Source organism: Triturus cristatus, chromosome 7 (genome assembly GCF_964204655.1).
Source record: "Triturus cristatus chromosome 7, aTriCri1.1, whole genome shotgun sequence".
In the NCBI taxonomy this organism is placed as follows: Eukaryota; Metazoa; Chordata; class Amphibia; order Caudata; family Salamandridae; genus Triturus; species Triturus cristatus.
The window spans coordinates 1120518720-1120533604 of NC_140590.1; the positions used below are offsets into that span (position 1 = coordinate 1120518720).

The 14885-nt window shown below is 44.3% G+C and overlaps 1 protein-coding gene across 1 annotated transcript in view; it reads right to left on the reverse strand.

Moving 5' to 3' along the window:
• LOC146811194 (uncharacterized) overlaps positions 1-14885 on the reverse strand; it is a 172658-nt gene that overhangs the window by 68635 nt on the left and 89138 nt on the right. The gene's annotated exons all lie outside the window — the stretch shown is intronic.

The window sequence follows — 14885 nt, forward strand, 5'->3', positions numbered from 1 at the left end:
CTTACCTGCTAGAACCAGAGGATAAAAAGCAGTGACAATATTGGTTGCACTATATTGTTTACTGCCTTCTGGAAGAGAATGGAGGGGAATGTTCAAGTTATTTTTCAGTGGCCGGGAACCCTCTGATTACTATGTGGCTACCCCTCATTGCAGAAGGATCAGTGGGCACATTTCATTCCACTGTCTAGATGAACAGAAAGATAGTGCTCTGCCCATGGCCTAGTGTTTTCCGGATTCATTGAACAATGAGGAAATGGAAGCAGCTGAGTCAGACTGAGCTCCAGAGGTTGTCATCACTCTGAGTAGGAGTGCACCTCCCAGGTTCATGCCGAACCCCACAGTTGAGATAAATAGCGTCATGCCCTGTGTCTGATTGAACTGGTTATGTTGTGTATGCAAAGATACCACCATCTTGAATTTAATGGTTGTGAAAAGGAACAGATTAGTGAAATATTGCATTTTGTGATTTCTAAACGTGAGTCTGAAAGCAAATGCCAGATTTAATGAATTCTTACGCAACGCAGCACAGTAGCCATAAATACTGTGCCCCATTGCATGAGAAAGAGAGAGCAGGAGAGCGCCATATCTAGAGTTATGGCTCTCTCCTCTCCTCTCCCTAGCGCCAGCACCGAATTTTACTGCTGAGCGCCATGCACACACCTTTGTGCCGCAGTGCAAGGGTGTGTGCATATGTTTAGCACAGACTTCTCTTCCATTACAAACTCTATGCCTAGAAAACGTTTCCAAATGTCACTGTGTGCTGTATAGTGCAGCACACATGCAAAGTCACAAAAGAAAGGAGAAACGAAGCCAGCTCTCCGTCTAACACTTTCTTTCAAGTGGCGTTAAGTTTTGATGCAAAAAGCTGTCTTAAATTTTTGATAGAATTTTGTGTCAAACAGCATGCATGGTTGCATGGAAATGCCCATGTACCACCCATGTAATGCCCCCTTGATGCGTAGCACTGTTTGATGATACTTTTTGGCAATTTCTAGAAAGTAAATAACAAAAATAACATTTTGTGTTGATTTACATCACTTTTGTCATGCAAACACTGAGCAAAATGTCTGTAAATCTGACCCTAAACGTGAAAATAAAATACCACTTCTATTTTAAAAGCCCTGAATCTTTCTATTCAGCCACAGGATGCACAATGCGTCTTTTCAAGGCGGTTTAATTGTTGCCACTTTAAAAGTATGTCGTGATCACCAATGGGATGAAGGCAAGGCTTGAAGATGATTCCTCATCCTTGCTTCACCTTGCCATGGGTCTTTAAGGAGGTATTAGTGATCCAAGTGTACTGCTGGAGACCAAAAACGTTGTGAGGAACCTTTTTAGAAGAGGTTGAAATAAAAATGTTTGCCAAATTGACATACTTAACACTTCCAGAAGGTTGCAAATATATGTACATTTCATGTAACATAAAGTGGGTGAAAATTCTTGCAAACAAATATTTTGCAGAAGAGAATCTCTCCCCTAAATTTTAGCAAGAAAATTTAAGCTCTATTAAAGTGTTTTGGTGGATTTGTTTTCACAGTTTAAATTCCATAATCTTCACCAAGTTTGCAAAATTTTGAACAGAATGTTACATTGGATTGTTATCAACTTTGCAACTTCACACACTCAAAGTCCACACCCGGGCCCTCATTCGAGGCATTAGTTTTGCACACTTCAGAAAACCTCACAAGCTGGTCTGCAGATCCACCTCTTTACCTCTTTGTTAGTGGGCTTGGCTCACCAACTATGAGGGTCTTCTCAAATTGCTTCTAAGTACTAGTTTTTAATCAGCAAGAAAGCCATATGACTCCAGCTGAAATGCCTTCCTGAACACATTCATCAGAGCTGCAGAAATGAAGCGAGCAATAACAGTGATGTTGAATTTGGCCTTTTATATGAAAATCCTCTAAATGGAGAGTTAGGGCCAGATGTAGGTAGACAATTTGAGATCGCAAACGTAGAAATTCGTAGAATCACGATCGCAAATAATCCATGTGAAATGTAGATATAGAAAAAGCGATTTGCAAAATAAAGAATCGCTAAAATTAAAGGAAAACTGTTAGCGATTCCTTATTTAGCGAATATGCCACACCAACTCCCTAATTTGTGATTCGCTAAATAAGGAATCGCTAAACAAAATCGCAAATCAATGTACAAAAAATCGCAAATAGTGAATTTTTGAAAAATCGCTATTCAGGAGTCGCAAATTAAAACTGACTCAAAGACGGTGGTAACCAGGCTTAAACTCTGTTCACTGATCCTTTCTACTTTAACCAGGTGTAGGCAGGCAGTTGGTGTTCCAGCTCCTGGTAATTTCAAATTCTGAATACCGCTCCTTCAGACTCATAATGGGGGCCAAAAGTAAATACATTTTATACATGAGCTTTTTCGCTGCATTAATAAATATAGAGTCTGGTGATTACTATTATGGGGGGAACAACCTTTACAACGCAACTTTTACAACGCACTACACTTACAACGCATTTTTTACAACGCACAATCCATTACAACGCATGACATTACAACGCATGACACTACAACGCATTTTTAAAAACTACCTTTACAACGCATTCCATTACAACGCATACTACCATTACAACGCATACCATTACAACGCATAATATAGTATTTTTTACCCCTATACTATCCAACACTTACCCTACTGTTGCACCCCCTGGAGTTAGAATAGTAATTTTTACCCCTATACTATCCAACACTTACCCTACTGTTGCACCCCCTGGAGTTAGAATAGTAATTTTTACCCCTATACTATCCAACACTTTCCCTACTGTTGCACCCCCTGGAGTTAGAATAGTAATTTTTACCCCTATACTATCCAACACTTACCCTACTGTTGCACCCCCTGGAGTTAGAATAGTAATTTTTACCCCTATACTATCCAACACTTACCCTACTGTTGCACCCCCTGGAGTTAGAATAGTAATGTTTACCCCTATACTATCCAACACTTACCCTACTGTTGCACCCCCTGGAGTTAGAATAGTAATTTTTACCCCTATACTATCCAACACTTACCCTACTGTTGCACCCCCTGGAGTTAGAATAGTAATTTTTACCCCTATACTATCCAACACTTTCCCTACTGTTGCACCCCCTGAAGTTAGAATAGTAATTTTTACCCCTATACTATCCAACATTTACCCTACTGTTGCACCCCCTGGAGTTAGAATAGTAATTTTTACCCCTATACTATCTAATACTTACCTTAAATGCAATTTAATATTATGCGTTGTAATGGTATGCGTTGTAAAGGTAGTATGCGTTGTAATGGAAATGCGTTGTAAAGGTAGTTTTTAAAAATGCGTTGTAGTGTCCTGCGTTGTAATGTCATGCGTTGTAATGGATTGTGCGTTGTAAAAAATGCGTTGTAAGTGCATGCGTTGTAAAAGTGTGCGTTGTAACGACATACATCCCTATTATGGGCATCATGTAGCAAATCTTTTATGAGCATGAAAAGTATCCTCCAGCAGGCCTACTTTATTTACTCACAAATGCTATTCATTAACATGTGGGTGGTGAGCCCCATCTATGCCTGCCCCCTCCCTTATGCATGAAGATTTCAGCCACAAGTGCAGCGAACACTGCAAAAGGGGATATACATTTTCTGATGAAAATGTTGAAGGATAACGGAGAAGTGGTTGGTTAATGAGAATATCTACTACTTAATCGGAGGACTGAAAAGGAAAACAAGGAGACCCCCAGCTAGGCACATGCAAATGTATTACCACTCCTACAAAAGAGTAAGACGAATGTCAAAGTTACACTAACATCTACTTCAAAAGTACTGCAGACTGAGCACGCTCAAATTTACTCCAACCAACTCTTGAAGTAACTCAAGCACTGCAGATGGCCAGTCACTGGTCCTGCAAGGGGGTCTCATGGGAATCAATGGAGGCAAGGGAATAGTACTAACAGCACCTAAGGGAAATAGGAAAAAAGAGAAAAAATTATTCACATTTTATTTGAGATAGTTTTTAAACTGCTTTATGAAAACCACTAATTGTGTTTGCTTCTGTAAGTAATACATATAGGGAACACACCTTCATTCAAATCCAAGACTCCTGCTAATGCAAGGGAGTGTGGAAATCAGCAGTCAGGATGCCAGCAAACCCATTTCCAACTAAACATCACTGTAAGATCAATCAGTCACACACAGCCTACCCATGTAATAAATCAAAATGCAGAACAAACATATTTTCCTCATGTTGGTGAATATTGTTGTCTCATTGCCCTTCATTTTGAGGAACAATTCCTTGAGGGTGGGAGAAGGAGGGACAGAATGTACAGGCAGACAATCATTATGACGGGAAGGTCCAGGTTAATTATGATTTCTGCTTCACACCTGATTTGATTCTTGATATCACATCAAAAAGGTGATAGGAGAATGCTTGCAATAAGTCTTACATCTGGCAATTGCTTTGAGTAGCATTCCAAACCATTGTTCTTTTGTCCACAATGCCACCTAGGATTAGACGCAAACACATTCAAATCGGTCTTACCCTTGCTCAAATCGGAACGGTCCAACCTGAACTGCCAAGCGAGGTCCTCTCTGAACAGGGACTAAAGCTACCCAAGACCAGTTTTGCCCTGATTGGGGCTCTTAAGTTGGGTCTAGCTTAGTTCCAGAAGCACAGTGAGCATGAAACCCACATCAGTACACACCCTAGGCCACTTAGGCTAGTAAATCAAACACATGAAAGGTAAGGAGAGGATGCTTGCAATACATCTAACCACTGACAATTGCTTGGGTTAGCATTGCAACCCATCGTTCTTTGACCACCAAGACACTTCGGATTAGACTCATATGCAAATCATACCTTTTGTGTGTTTGGTATATTGCCGTAAGTAGCAAGGTTATGCCCAGACATGGGGCCCATGCTCATTGTGTCACTGGAAGTCACTACACTGGACTAAAGAGCACCAATCAGTGTGAAACCAATCTTGGGTTGCTCCTGTTTCAGCTCAGGGAGGGCCTGACCTGGCAGTTCAGGCTGAACTGTTCCCATTAGAGAAGGGTCAACAGTGACTTGCATATGGCCGGGTCCAAACTGAGGTGGGATGGTGGGTAAAAGAACAATGAGTTGGAAGTCTACCCCGAGTGATAGTCAGTGTTTAGATAACATTGTAAGCATGCCTTCCTCCAACTTTTGTGTGTTTGATATGGCGCCTTAAGTGGCAAGGGTATGCACAGATATGGTTCCCATGCTCACTGTCCACTGGAACCAGGCTAGATTTAACTGTAAACCCTCAATCAGGGTGAAGCTGGTTTTGGGTTGCTTGTGGTCTGGTTCAGGGAGACCTGGCCTGACAGTTCCGGCTGGACTCTTCCTACTGGAGCAGTATCAAGACTGATTTGCAAATGGCTGGATTAAAAATGAGGTGGGATAGTGGGCAAAAGAACGGTTGGGTTGGAATGCTACCCTGAGTAATTGCTAGTGGTTAGGAAAATTACAAGCATGCCCCTCAACACTTATTTATGTTTGATTCTTGACATCACATTCATCAATATGTCTGGTTGCAGACCGGGAGGAGGTGCTCAATTCACCTACAGCCTGCTCCCTGGTCACCCCACCCCATGTAAAAATACTGGCTGCACTCTATTTGCTGGTCATTGAATCTTTCTAGAAGGTTACTAAGTATACTGTAGGGATCTTTTATGTAAACCAATTACAATGCGTGCAACAGATTTTGAGATGTACCAGTTAATCACTGTTAGACATGGCCGGTACATGTGGATTTTCCCAGGTAGTGAGGAACTCCCCACTAGGGCTTCCCCAGCTCTTCCGAAGGGATACTCCTGGGATGTTGAAGATTCTCTTGTGTGGCCTCTGGGCACTTTCCCCCATAAATATAGTGTGAAAGTGTGCATGCCCTTCCTAATCACGTTAGGAAGGGGCAAAGACTTGATGTTCTGAAACAGGGGCTGGTCTGCCATTGCAGATCATTGTGTGCACACAGGCTTTGCGTGATTGCTCCTTTGCATCATGGTACAATTTGCGCACCCCTTAGCATTGATTGTAGTGTTAACACTACAGTCAACACTAAGTAAGCGTGCTCCCCTTACTGTTGACACTACAGTCAACACTGAGGGGAATGCATGTTGTGCAATGGTGTACCGAGATGCAAAGGAGCAAACTTTTCTGGGATATAATGTAGTGTCTGGCCACACACTTTTCCCTGCCTAAACTGATTTTTATGACCTCCTCTACCATGTATTACACATTCCTAATGTTCCCTTTTGTAAAAATTGCATTCTGGTCCATTGATTACACTCCATCCGGACCTAGCCGGAGAGTATGACCGGGTCGGAGAGTACGGCCTGGGTGCGGAGAGTACCGCCCGACTGCGGACATAAAGATACGACTCGTAAATGATCTCTGTGAATACCATAGGTCGTATAGTTAGAATATGTCTCAGATTACCTTTGTGAATCAGCCCCTGTGTGTCCAACCTGCCACTGCAGATCTGTGTGTGCACTAGCACTCGTGCACCCAGGTAAAGAGCTATACCTTGTCACTACTTATGAGGCTTGCTCTTCCTATAGGTTAACATGGGGAAGTGATTGACATAACTTCGGGCTCCAATAATAGACTGAAGTGGAGCACTCTCATAATGCTGTCTATCAATGGATTCGCATGCCAAACCCTTTTCAATGATAAAGGGGGGTTTTGGCATAACTCACTTTGGAATGCTACTTTTAGAATATGGACATTTCTAGGCTGTAAGAGTATTGTTTGCCCTGGTGCCTGGCTCCAGAGGACACCAGGTGTTGGGGCCGCATATCTGTGCATTCCCCAGTCAAAGTCGAAAGCCATGGGCATATCATGAGAATGACAGACCTCTGCCATTTGAGGGCTGGATGGGATGGATTGGAGATAGAGGTTTTGACACTTAGCCTCTAGGGGCCCGATCATGGCCCACTAAAGATTAAGATGTACATTCCACAGCCCCATGGTAGACAGGCCTACAAGTTAGGGGAGATATCTGTGGTTCAAAGGGAAACCCCCTAAACCACCCCTAACTTCAAAGACACATGACTGGTGCTGGGAAACAGCCTGAACAACAAAGTCAGAAGCACGCAATATCTTAAGCACGTAGTCTGAACAACACGAAAATCTTAACCACACATGGTTTAAGCACACAAATTGATTAACCACGCACGACTGAACAACGCATTAAGCACAGTAAGTACATGATGTATTATGCATATTTAACCATATATATTACACTAATAATAATTTGAAAAAGGAAAATAAATAGGTGTTCATAAAAGACTTACAATGAAAGCTAGATGGCAGTGTTTGCTTAAGATACTGCGTGCTTCTGAGTTCGTTGAACAGGCTGTTGTTTGGGCAACACGACGTTTGGTGTTACCTAGGATGAAAATATTTCTGGCCCTTAATCCACTTATTTTTACTTTCATGCCTCACATTTGTTTAAATAAGCATTGAAATTAGTACAATAGCACAGTTGGGTTTCTTAACTGATTTGCAATATAAATATTACGATTCAGATTCGTAGGGCGTGTTAAATTAGCAAAATTCAATATTATCACTTCACAGATCCATTGCATTTCTATCCCAGAATGCACCCCAATATAGGTTTGCATAATTACTATGCAAGATAGATTTATTTTGTGAATGGATTAATTTCTCAGTCTCAGTGCTGCCATGTTAGCAACTAGGTAAGACCGAGCTGACATTACTGCACTTCTAACTCAAAAAGCACAAATCACGGCCACTAAGATTCTCCTGGGAAACTTAGACTCGAGCATATTCAAAATGTCCTGAGCCCTCCGTATGATAAATATAATACTTTTAACCTGGAACCAAATGTATGTATATTTTGGACAAGATATTATTATGAAGAGCAGCTCTTTAGATTGAAAGAAACATAAATCATGTATATTGAAAGGAGGGGAATCTCCACACATATAGATTTATGCAAATGCCTGGACACAGGAAGGCACACAGAAAGCTCTGACGTGGATGGTATTAACCAATTGTGAGTGCATATATCTGCCAACTAGTAGGAGTATGCATCTTTGGGAAACAGCCTGAACAACGAAGTCAGAAGTGTCAGATTATCAGTAGCACAAGAAAATAATTAAACGCCACTAACCTGATCAAGTGACCAGCGGGAACGATGGTTAGATGTGAAGTCTCCCAATTCCCCTGAATGTACCTCCCAACAGAGTAATAGGAACTCTACTGCTGAAGGTAGCACCCCGGGGGAAAGGGGAAGGGATAAAATAACAAACGATGTGCAGCTACGCTTGTTTTGTCCCTGGTCTGGTCTAGGGTTGGGCTGACATCCTTCAGAGTTTCAGTACTACAGAGCGAAGAGAAAACAACAGGAGTGAGTAGCACCTCAAGTAAACACATATCAGTTCATTCAAAGTGAAACCATACACACACTTACAAGGAGCCCTGCTGCAACCTTCATTTGAAGTATATGTGGATACTGAAATCTTGCGGAAGGTCCACCACATAAGGGGTAAAAACAGGGAGAACATCCAAATCTCACAAGAAATACAATGCAAGATTTCAAGTAGCATCAAAATTCAAATAATATCCAAGTCTGAAAAGCGCTCCTAATCGCTGTTACAGTCACAGCCCAGAGCCAGCAGGAAAGGTAGTCACAACAACAGTTTATCGTGGAAGTGCAACAATCAGCTGAACAAAGGAGCGATAAACGTGTTATCGAGCACTAATAGCAGTTCCGTGACCTACGGAATGTGCCCAACTGTAATCCGCTGTTAAAGAAACACAGTGCAAGTGTAAAACAAAAGGAAAAAGCAATGTTGCGGTTTAGGAGGGAAGCGCTCCGGCGCTCCTCCTTACTGTTAATTCACAGCGCAACTGTAAAAAAGGAAAACAAAGTCGCGGGCGGAAGGGAAGCGCTCCGGCGCTCTTCCCTGCCTGTTACCTGGCTAATCCTAGGCTTGGAATGCCCGGTCGGAGGACAGGAACGAAGTACAGCTCTTGGCCATGATCGGGCAGTGCAGAGTCTTCGGGAAACATGAGAGACACGGATGATTCTTTAGCACAGGATCTGGCGGGTAATACCATCCGCCTCCGACGAGGCTCCGATCCAAGATTGTCAAGCACTGTTCCCCGGAAGAGGAAGTGCTTAAGTAGGGGCCGGACTACAACCAACGTTTGTTTCTGTGATATCCCACTGCGTGCTGGGAAACGTAGTGCAGCGGGCTATTGCTCCATTTGTACCGGTGTTAGGACATAGAAAGAAGGGTGTTACAGTGTGTGTTAGCCTGCCTTAAGGATTCCCGTAGTGTAATCGCTACAAGAAGCTAATGGAATGCGTGGTTAAGGTACAGTTAATATATTAGCAACTATTTGCATTGTTCAGACATGCATGCTAAACACTTCCGTGGTTTAGGCATTGTCACAGTTCTGCTTGTTTGGTTAAGGCATGCGTGCTTCACGCAATTGTTATTCTGTCATACAAGCACTGGTGCCATCCTTCAGCAAAGGGTGAGATAAACTTCCGGGGACCAGTAAACCAGGACTGCGTGGTGTATATTGCCAGAGGACTCTGTTGTGCACATGGAGGATTACTGCCCATGAAGGGTACTGTGTGCCCCTTCTAGTGGCTGGCCTGGGACAAAGCCCTGCTGAAGTATGGTGCCCTGAAGTGTGCTCTCCAAAGGCCTGTTGGTTGGCTTCCTGTTTCATGAAGATCTCAGGGGCATCAAAGGTCTCCTGCGAGGGACCTACAACATCTACCTGTGACATCTTGAGAGTGGTGCCTTCTCAAATGCCCATCTCAGCTACTCGATCGAGTTGGGTAGTGCGGTGTGAGCATGAAGCTAAGATTTGTGTCTGGAGACCAGAATGTTTGGTCTGAAGCCCTTGAAATCTTGCCTGCATTTAAGGGGTGTGGAGCTTGTATCGCAGGAACCCTGACACTCATAAGCATCTAGTTGGTGGTGAGCGGATTCACCAGTTGTGGGACTTTGTGTGGACCGTTTTAGTAGCAGCGTCTCTTTCTACCTCATGCTCTGCTGAACTTGCACCTGTGTGTTGCCTGGTGCAACCCATTCTAACATGCACTGGTCATTGTGCCTCATTTCCAGGGAGGTATGGATTTTGCCACTCTTCGTGTTTGAGACCTGAAGTGTCTGGTGTGATCCATACCAACGTGCACCAGACACTGTGCCCTGATTGCCTGCCCATGACCCTGATCATTGTGAAAGGGGGGCCTCCCCCTGTCTCACTCCCCATTCATTGGTTCCTCCCTTTTGACAATCATCACAGAACACTAACTGCCCTTTCCACACCTAGGCCCTCCTTAAGTTATCTTGGTATTGGGTAGTAGCATGAGAGAGATTGACTAGGTTGAAGGAACACTTTTGAGACAGTCAGAAGTGGGTCAAGAGACTGCGTGCCTCCATTGTGTTGTGGAACCTGTGGGTGAATGTACCTAGTGGCTGTAAACTCCCCTTGTATATGTCTAACTCCTAATTAAAACTTGTTAAATATCCCCACCTGCTTCCTGAGGACCCAGACTAAGTGTGACTTTGGCCGCGTGCAGCTTCATATCTAGGTGGACGGGCTGGGAATACAGAGTCAGCAGTATGTTATCCATTGATCTGCTGGGCACCAGTAGTACAGCATTAGGGTGCTGAGTGCGTATGTATGCAAGAGAGCTCCGTACAGACTGGGCTGGTACCTGTAGTAACGGGTAGCTGAGCGGAGTGAGTGTGTGTGAGTGGGAGTGGTAGCCTGTGGACTGCCTGTGATTCACGACACTGGCTGGTGGTGCTGCTTTATATGTTGTCATATCAAAAGCACAATACATTTGACATTGGGTTTGCCCGTGTGGCTCCGGCCTGCAGTGCCGCCAGAAAGTGTTATTGTTTCATTTCTCTACATATCATTGATATTGTTGTGAGTCAGGGTAAACACTTTAACTGTGTGGGATCGTATTTTCAGAATTGCTATGGTGGGCCTGGGCTGGACAGCGTATCACACCGCATAAGGGTGCTCTCTCTCTCTCTCTGGGTGGAGGGGAATAGGAATTGTCCACAGCGTGCATACTATTGATATCATAACCATACAAGTGGGCCTAGTACTGTTAGTAATATTTTCAAATGGGTTTTATGCGCAAAAGTACATAATGTTTATGTGATAATGATTGAATATGTGTGTTGAATGTAAACATTATTTACATACATCCTGCGTGAAATCTCTTTTGTGACACTCACTATATTTATCGCATGTGACTACTGTGCCTTTGCTTTACACATTGCCTCTGTGGAAAGCCTGACTTCTCACTGCCAAGCTACTCAAGGGTGAGCACAGGTTATACAGCAAGTGTATTCACCCGTTCTTAATGGGAGTGGTAGATTCTACCTGACTGGGTGTATCCCTTCAGCCAACCAGAAAGTGCTGGTTCCAACAATCACCATGCCAGAGTCACTGTTAGAAACAACAATGTTTGGCATAGGAATACAACACCACTACCCAGTTTCCTCCGGAACTAGATGAAATTGATTCCGCATTTGGCACTTCAGCCACCCAGCCAGATAGAACAGCATTTCCAAAACAGACACCACTGGCACTCCTTCAGTTTACAAACCGTCTGTAATGACAGGGGCTGCTTCACACAACAGCTCTATTTTGCAACATTCCACATGAGTTGGTTGCTGGGGATGTTGGTGATATGTGGCTAAGGTCAATTTAACCTACTTACACTAGGTTTGCTTGTATACCTTGGGTATGGATTCACAAAGGTATTATTTCATAACTTCACCCATTCACAACATACATTCATGAGGCAAAGATTGAATGTAAAGATTTATACAATGTCTGCTATATTCTCAGGGTAACTGCATGAAAAATATCATGTCTTTCCTGCATGTGATGCTGTATATTCGCTCTCCTTTGTTCCATTTCCTCATCCTCTTCCATTATCCAATCGCACAGCTTCGACGAAGGTACAACAAGGCACACACACAAATGCAAGCCATTATTGAATGAACTTTTGGCATCCGTTAAGCCACCCTTCAAATATATTTATCATACAGAAAGGTGGTCAATGACTCCCTAGAATTGCACAAGATCATTCTAGTGTATTGTCTTTGCAATGGTGCTTACATGTAGACTTTACCCCTAAACTGCGGCTCCATCCATGATCCCAGGGTAGGACATAGAACAGCTGTCAGGGTCTGCAGGTGTGTCACAAACTAGTGACCTCACTTTTCACCTGACTTGCAAGTTTGGTTGGTGAATCACAAAGATTTGACAGCTTCGAGCGGATAATGAGTTGTGAATGTGACACCATCCTCATATACAATTTTAAGATACTACTGTTGCAACATCATTACATAATTACCAAATTTGCAATTCTAAATGTAATATGTATCAATTGATATAACCTTCCTTTATTCATCAACATATTCCATATTACAAGTGGATACATGATTCATCCACACTTGTAATTTTCATCCTGCTGCTTGTTTTGTTCCAGAAACCCCCACTTGGCTAAGGCAAAAGAAGATAGGATCCCAAGTTTATACCTGGAGGAATTAGAGGATATCAGAATAAGGTCCTCAAAAATAACCCCAGCTTTTCAAGGGACTAAAAAGCCAGCTGAGTAATGCAGCACGTGTTCAAATCTGGGAGGACATTGACATTACATTGGGAGTTCATAGCAGTTGAGCGAAGGAGTGGTGCTTGCACTGGGAGGACGCCCGGTGCTGAGCATGCCTGAAGACACAGGATTTGTTAGTTGATATCCTTCAGCCTCATACGCGCTTCTTACCTATTTATCAACGCCGTGAGGGGAACGGCTGGCTCCTACCCTCGCCGCTCTGGTTCTCTGCTGTCAGCAGGGTTGTTCTGCTCCTTGCCCGATTCCAAGCACCGCCGTGAGGGGAACTGCCCGGACCTGAACTCTCCTTCCCTGGAGGCTGTGCGCGGGACGCGCCGGACGTCACTAGAGGGCGCCAGAGGCCCACATAAGCGACGAGCGCTTCCCGCAGCGCGGGACGCGCTTCTTACCTATTTATCAACGCCGTGAGGGGAACGGCTGGCTCCTTCCCTCGCCGCTCTGGTTCTCTGCTGTCAGCAGGGTTGTTCTGCTCCTTGCCCGATTCCAAGCACCGCCGTGAGGGGAACGGCCCGGACCTGAACTCTCCTTCCCTGGAGGCTGTGCACGTGACGCGCCGGACGTCACTAGAGGGCGCCAGAGGCCGTCATAAGCGACGAGCGCTTTCCGCAGCGCGGGACGCGCGCGGGCTCGCCCGGGCCAAGGGCGGGCCTGTCCTTGCCCGTCAGAGGCAATATTTGACTTTTGAATATACGTCTGTAAGTACTGATGCCCCGTCTAGGATAAGCATAGAAGCAACTTATTCCTGCTATCCACAGTGACTTTATCATTAAATTGGGGCCAGCGGATCAATTATAATGGGAAAAAGGAAGCAAATGGAGGGAGGGGGCCCACTAGTAAGTAAAAGAGGGAGGAAAGCTAAAAAAAGTTTCCCATCCCGCCAGCAATTGTGTTTTAACCAGGATTGAGGGCATTGTGAATGACTGTGAGGACATTTTGGCTTCCAGTACTGACTATACTCCAGCTGTTGACGGGGACCGGTCTGTGGATATGCCAGCACAAGCTCATCCCCAAATAAAAGTTGTTCCCGCAATGTTTAATATGAAGCCACCCATGAACCTTTCTACTTGTGCGGTAGCTAGATCAGTGGAGGGTACTCCTGGGTCTTCTTCTTCAAAAAACAATTTAGATCAAAGTGCCGCTATTGAAGCTTTTAGCGATTGTTTATCTGTCCAACTACCCTGTTCAAATAGGTATGCTATCTTAGATTCCTGTGAAGGTACCAGCCTAATCACCACCCCTAGCAAAGCAGGAACAGCCAAGCCCCCTGTTAGACCACTAACATGTAGTCGTTGTGGCCCCCAGAACGATGCCCTTCGACAGAGAGTGGAAATTCTTGAAAGGGAACTGGCTCTGCTGAGGGAGAAGGTGGACTTGCATGGAAACAGGCCCTCTGGCCATCCCCCCCGCTATACCGACTAGTGTCAGCTTAGGTCGGGAATTGGTGGGTAAGTGCTCTGAGGAGGCTGGGCATGGTTTTGTGAATGGCCAAGTGTTCCAAGCTCGGACATCTACCGTCAGTTCTATCCCCCATAGACATTCTAACCCACATTTTGAAAGGGGCTTTGGTAAGGATAACAGAGGTAGCGAACTAGATAGGCTCCCCTCAAGAGCTATCTTAGACAGTACAGAGCAGTCTGTCTGGCCTCGTCCAGGGTCCAATAGGGGCAGATTACATACAAGGGGCCCATTTTCCACAATTTACATGACCAAGGTCCCAAAATGCACTAGTTCCTACCGTTATGAAAGCCAAGAATCCCTTCTTAATAAAGTAAACCATTGGACAAGATACGTGAGGGGATGCAGGTCGGTAATACGGGAGGATGTGGCAAAAGTCACGAGGATTAAAAAAGCTGGTTCGCTGACAGACTGCATTGAGATTAAGGTATTCAATGCTGTAATTGCTGAAAATTTGGTAGCACTTGAATTTCGCACTTCCCCCCCAGGGCACTTTGCAATCCAATTTCGCAAATCCCCATTACGGTCATCGGAGGGCGAAGGAATCGAGTCCGGCTTAAATACAGTAGACTGACTGGATACTACTTCATCATCAGGCCCTGGTTTTAAAACCAAGGTGGGGAGGAAAACTGATACAGCCTCTAGTTCTTCCCATAGGGGGACTGGGCTAGAGGACCCAGGGTGTTTAGTGGCCGATTATAACAGGCACACAAGCGTAGGAGGCACCGGAATTGGGGACAACAGTTCAGGGAAACTACGCTTTCTTTCCTGAAATG